We start from the raw sequence: 6,404 nt of genomic DNA, 5'->3' as shown, positions 1-6,404 counted from the left end.
AGTAAATCTGACAAGGAATATCAAGCAGGCGGCACCAGCGACCATATTTGCAATTGTGCACGCCTGATATTTCATTTCGACTACAAACGGTTAATTTCGACAGCACTCGCGACTGATGAAATGCTATTTCACGCGAATGAAAATGCAGCAAGTAGCTCAAGTGTAAGCCCACCTTTGCAGTTGAATCCAAGGGAATGAGAATTTAATCTACGAAATTCAAATTCACTGGAACTTCCAGTGCACTTGTATTTACCTATGATTGACCCTCGATATGACAGAATCTGGTGAACAAAAAATTCACAATTGTCGGTTAGCGTGAAATTGCGGTTTTTTGATCAACTCGGGAACGAAGGTCGGTAATCGATTTTCGCGTTCACATTGAACATCTTAAGTCATATTAACCGCGGCATGAATTGGCACAGGGATATTCATCGGAGTTCAATTTAAAAAAATTATCTCACCAATCAAATATTATGAATAATTCAGGTCAGTCCGCAGGAACTAATATAGTGGGATCACCTTGAATAGAACATTTTTAATCATTGAACTAAAACGTGCAATGTCGCAATAATCGCGAGGTAAGAAAAGTAGTTGAAATTTACAATCATAACTGGTTTAGTAAGTCGACATTATGTACGTTATAAACGTGGTAAATAATTGCAGTAATCTTAACTAATGGTACATAATTAATTCAGGTAAATATCACGTTAAGCTTTATAGTTTCAGGGTACATAGAGAACACGTACTGCCATGCGACCAAGAGTAGTTTGCAGTGAACGCTAATTACTTGCTTGTATATCATTGCGGTTGCAAAATGAACGAAAAAAGGTTTGCTACGTTGTGAATCAACAACTTATAGTTATACACGAATACTATCTTCGGTATGATATAAGCTTGAAATTTAACTGCGCAGTTGCTATCATCGTTGAGTTTACTTGGAAATCCTCACTCATTCGGGAGTTGAAAATAAGGCGAATGCATTTCTTTGGTTCATCTGGCTTTGCGCGTACCTACGTATCGTCAGCCAGTACAGCTTCGCGATAAATTAAGCTAAACCGCCTGTCAAAAACTACAGAGTAGTTGCGTTGTTGACGGAGGTAGCGTAGAAAATTAATTGAGTATATTTTGAGTGCGTCCGCGAATGCGCATGCGCGGAGTACAGAAAAGACCACTTACAACTCCTAGGAATTAAAAATGGTCATGGGTTGTCGCAAACAAATCTGACATCAAGCGATCAATTTCGGCAATCAATAGCCTCAATTTCGTGCTTTGCAAAAAACGCGCAACATACTCTTGTTATATAAAGAATCGTGTGCAACAAGAAGGCAGCGGTCTATTCGTCTTCGACTCATGTGTGTGCTCACCTACGACTTAAATTGCAGCTTACGCTTGGCCCAAAAAGACCGAGTTTGCCTCCTTATTAGACAATATACTATTAATTGCCAAAACGAATCACGTAACCTGCAGTGATGCGTCCATTATAGTATCAACTCACACCGTCCCTTAGTTCTCACAATAGATTCGAAGTGGCAAAAAACACATTGGGAGTATCATATCGCTGTCAGTTGCTCTAGGGTCTAGAGTCTAGGCTCTCTGGCAATTTTTTATCACAGATATTGTAACATACAGAACGATCTGTTGCCCTAACGTGCGACGCGTAATTACTCATGTCACGAAAAATTAACGCGCTTCTGTATCACAGCTGATAAATTTTTTGTCCGAGATTACTCGACTCTTAACGACCCGTTCAATAACCCCTATACGTATGTATAGGGAGGGTCACCAATTCTCTTCTGAAGATGCAGATGAAATTTCCTATTAAAATAACTGCTTTGGAACCAGAGGGAGAATGTAACGTATCGTGTATGCAGATTTAACTGCTGCCATCCAGACGACTTTTTATGGAATCCAGGGGACAAACGGCACCCTAAGACTTTGGAATTGACCAAGGTCAGACACACAGTGCCAAAAGCAGAGTGTGCAAAAAACTAGACAGGATTCTTCATACATCTATGTAAGATGATATTGCCTGTGAAGGGCTTCCATGGTTCACCGGAATCCATGGTGTCAAATACATCATTTCTTTCTCTTCTTTGTTTTTTTGCATTAGTCTTCTTCGTTTTTGCACCATGGTGCAGCAGCGTTCACGGAAAAGAATTCCAGAAACGTTAGTACTAAATTTAGTATTTAGTAATAATCATTGATTTAATCATCCCGGAACTTATTATCATTTATTGAGGAAGTTGTGAGCAACTCTGTCGTATACAAAGTTTAGATAACTCAAGTAACGTTTGGATACAGGATACATATATGTAAATATTTTTACGTGTTTTTGAAATGATCTGACGAATACAGCAGAAAGTACCTGTTTCTAACGACGATGAGATAAGGCGTTTGAAATTTACGCACAGCATTTTTGCTCCCTAAAATGATGAGATGTAATCGTACAACGCATTACATTAAATAGTAATGTTGAGATTACGCTAGATAATTACTGAACGGTGATTGAATGAAAAAGTTGATATAATTGGGTGTGATTCATCATGCCTAACACTGTTCGCAAACACCTAGTGCAGTCCACCGAACAAAGATGCATAAAAACAGGTTTTCATTTTCATTTAATGCAATTGCACTGTGCCTTGATATTTTTTCTTTCCATATATTCGATGATGGTTCGAGATTTTAATTTATTTATAAATTTGTTGTAAATCCATATATAAATGAATAAGGCTACTTGATTCTTAGTATTACAAAAAAGTGAAAGCCCTCAAGTCATTTTCGATCAACAAACAAATTTAACATCGCGATTTCAATCAAACAAAAATTTTAATTTAACAAATCTGCATTTTCAACTTTTTTCGTGGTATCTCGAATACATTAACTCAAAATAATTAAATCGAATGAATTAACTATAGCCCGTTAATATTTGTATAAATCAAATGCACATTTATGTTTCTTGTTATACACAGTATGGCTATAGTTTTGTCTAATGTGTTACAGCCATGAAGAACATGGGTATCCTAAACCGCATAATTATATATATTATATGTAGCACAGAAGACGGTACCTGGCTTGTTCTCAGAATTGTGAAGTATCAAGTCCACGCGCAAAAGTCGCGGCGGGATTTGAATAGTGCAGGTTATCGAAGATTTCAACGAAGTAAAGACAATCAATGCGCAAAGACATGAAATCCCCTTCATCCCAAACCTGATAATGAAAAATATAATCCAACTATCATGAAAAATTTTTATACTGCCGGAGGTTTGACGGCACGAATTCAGCCCCAAGATTGCAGAGAAATGTGTATTGCGTGGTCAACGCAAAAATAAACACTGCAAGTTGGATGTTGAAATAGCAGTAAGGAGTCAAAAAGCATGAAGCTGAAGCTGGGAGCTAAAGTTAACAGCCACAGTTAGCAGCCAAATGTGTTAAATTTTTTTGACGTAAAAAAATGTAGTTCAATTTTATCCTCATAATTCTATAAAACTATCTGAGATTCCAGATATTTCAAAAAATTTTGATTTTTGAACTTCGTTACCTTATTCGAATGAATATTAGAACGTTTGGCTGCTAATTCTGGCTACTGGCTTCAGCCTTGTTCAAAAAGCAGCGTTGGCAGATTCATTTCTAATACAGAGTGAGTTGGATTACCAGCAAGCCATTGATGCGGCAATGTTTCATATTCCTTCTCGTGTTTAGCGCACAAGGTAATAAACAATTCTCAGTTTCCGTTTTCAATAATTTGTAGGAAGTAGTCCGGCAGACTTCGATGGGAAATTCTGAAGTGAATAACAATCAGAATTTTAAAACAGTAACATTACAGAACAGAGTAACTGCAGTTCATTCGCAGTTACTAACTATGATGTCGATAAGAGTGTTTTATTTTGCGTTAAAAGCTATAATCACAGACTGATCACTTCTACCAAGAAAACTGTTGAATTTTATATTGCGTCCGATTATTTAACCCTTTGATTAAGATGATAATTCGAGAAATTTATAGTTAAGCTCGAACACTGGATTGCCTGCTGCGATTGAGAGGAGGAGGCGTATTTAAAATTTCATGGTACACGAGTCTACACGAGGTAGAAGTCGTGGGTCAAATTTAAAAGTGAATTATCGGCCTTTTGTTATAGCGGTATGACAAAGGCTCGCAACGCTGTAGGCGATGCCACCTCTACGAAAATGTTCGCCATCCGATTATATATGAAATCACGGGCAAAGATTGCGGTATTTGGAAACTTACCGATTATTCGATGCTTCCATAGTGTAGGGCAGCCGGCTCAGCTCTCCTGATTGACACCAAAACATAGGCTTTGTCGACGATGACGTTCGACGTCGTAGAACAGATAGTTTTCCACGCTTAAGCACGTACATGGCTGTTGAAAATGAGAAATAGCGGTTACATGCAGTATCGACGGATTTGTATTTGTTGCTTTTATCGCACAATTCGCACAAAATTCATACCAAGAGTGAATTTATAATCAACCTGTTAAGAACAATGGTCAAGGGCAATATGAAGACACTTATTTGAGCATTATGTGGTCAATAGTGTATTGTCGTCGTAGTGATCGTGTAGCAGTTCTTATACCCGAAATACTCGCAACAAAATAAAATTGACACGTTCTAAAGTGAACAACGCACTCGACACATGGTTTCTCTACGAATGTACCAAAAATATTTCGAGTTTAGTCTCCAGTGTGAGTCGGCGAATCGCAATTCAACGAAAGGAAAATATCGCACTGAAAGAAAAAAAAAATAATATCCATTTTCTTCGCAGAAAATAGTGTATCCGATGCCATGAAAAATATAACATATGTTACATTGAATAGTTCGTGTAAAAACAAAACTTTTTTGCATTCAAGTTTTTTCTATCCGACTTCAGTCTTCCATGATATACAGGTTTAATAAGAAGAAAACCATTCCCGAAACGAGTAAATTGAAAAATGTGAAAAAATTCACAGTGATTACAGATCTAGGAGGATAAACAAAAAGTGGCTGAGTGGCGGAGACCGCCTCATACACAGGCCTGGAAACAACCGCGAAGTAGTATGTATGTACGTACCGGTAGTCGAGCGAAATATCTTTATATTTTTCGCCGCTTCGTAGCGTGCGAGGACAGCGTCATTCCTGTCTGTCTCTCTCACTCTCCCGAACGAGCTACATAAGTACGTACTACCCGTACTACATACGCAAGCGCAGAAAACCGTGCGCGGGAGGTACTAGACCGCAGCGCCGCATGTGGGGGCGAGCGAAAAGACCAGAGATACTCGTATCGGAGTCAAACGGCTTCATTGAAATGAGGCTTCCGTTCCAGACCTGTATGCAAGACCGTGCTCCAAGCTGGGCTACGTTTGTTATAAAATATAAATAGACAGCTGTAGACAGTATTTATATCTGGTTTGAAATTATTGTTCAGACGAGGCCCGGTGATGTCTAAAATAAGAGCAACCCGATAAAGATATTAATTAAGTTTTGTCTACTTGCACGTATGTGGTAGAAATAAAGTGAAATAATGCCGAGGGTGGTGAACTCCTTCTTAACCTATGAGATTCTAATGTATTTGAATTCGTTTTACTTCGGCATGTTTGCTGTTTGCGAATTTGGAATGAGTATTTTCAAAGCTCTGTGCCTAATACCTCAACCAACACTTGAATCCGTTCTCCATGGACTTGCGATGTTACTTTTCCTCATCATAACCGAATCCGGACGTATTTACTTGGGAAGAAAAGGAAACTTTACGGAACAAGGACCTCCCCTGATGCTGGGTATTCTACTAACCATTCCTAGTGCCCTGGCAACTGTTTACTTTCTGTATTGGCAGATGTCTGTTCTTCGCCTGGAACGTATCCTGTGTTGTATTCAGTTGTTTTTGCACGCTGCTGAATCTGTCATATCCATCATGTGTCTTGTAGCCATTTATCGCCCTCCCTCCACAGAAGAATGACAAGAAACGTTGCATCATACCCGTTTGTTCCAATATTATGGTCCATATGATACAAGTCACGCATTCATGCACGAGTCCAAAACTAGTTCTAACGAATATCTACCGAAGTATATTGTATACAGGTTTTGATGTGAATTAATCTAAACGAAAAAAAATATTTCACCATATTTATCTTGAATTTCAACCCCTAAGACTGAGATTTGTATACGATTTGCTGATTGTATATAGATTACAATAGTTTTATTAATAATCTCTTGTTTCCCATTAATTCTCACTGAAGAACATAATCCAAATTTATTTACACATTAGTAAGTAAAAAGGATACACACTATTATTATGATTCATCGCTTTACAAATATGACACTAATTTTAGCTAATCATTGTACTGAATTGATCAAAAACTTCTGAGTATTTCGAGCGTTCTTTTTTTCTCTTTTTTCAAAATTCAAACTTCATTTTT

Source organism: Neodiprion fabricii, chromosome 4 (genome assembly GCF_021155785.1).
Source record: "Neodiprion fabricii isolate iyNeoFabr1 chromosome 4, iyNeoFabr1.1, whole genome shotgun sequence".
NCBI classification, from domain to species: domain Eukaryota; kingdom Metazoa; phylum Arthropoda; class Insecta; order Hymenoptera; family Diprionidae; genus Neodiprion; species Neodiprion fabricii.
This window is presented reverse-complemented; position numbering follows the sequence as displayed.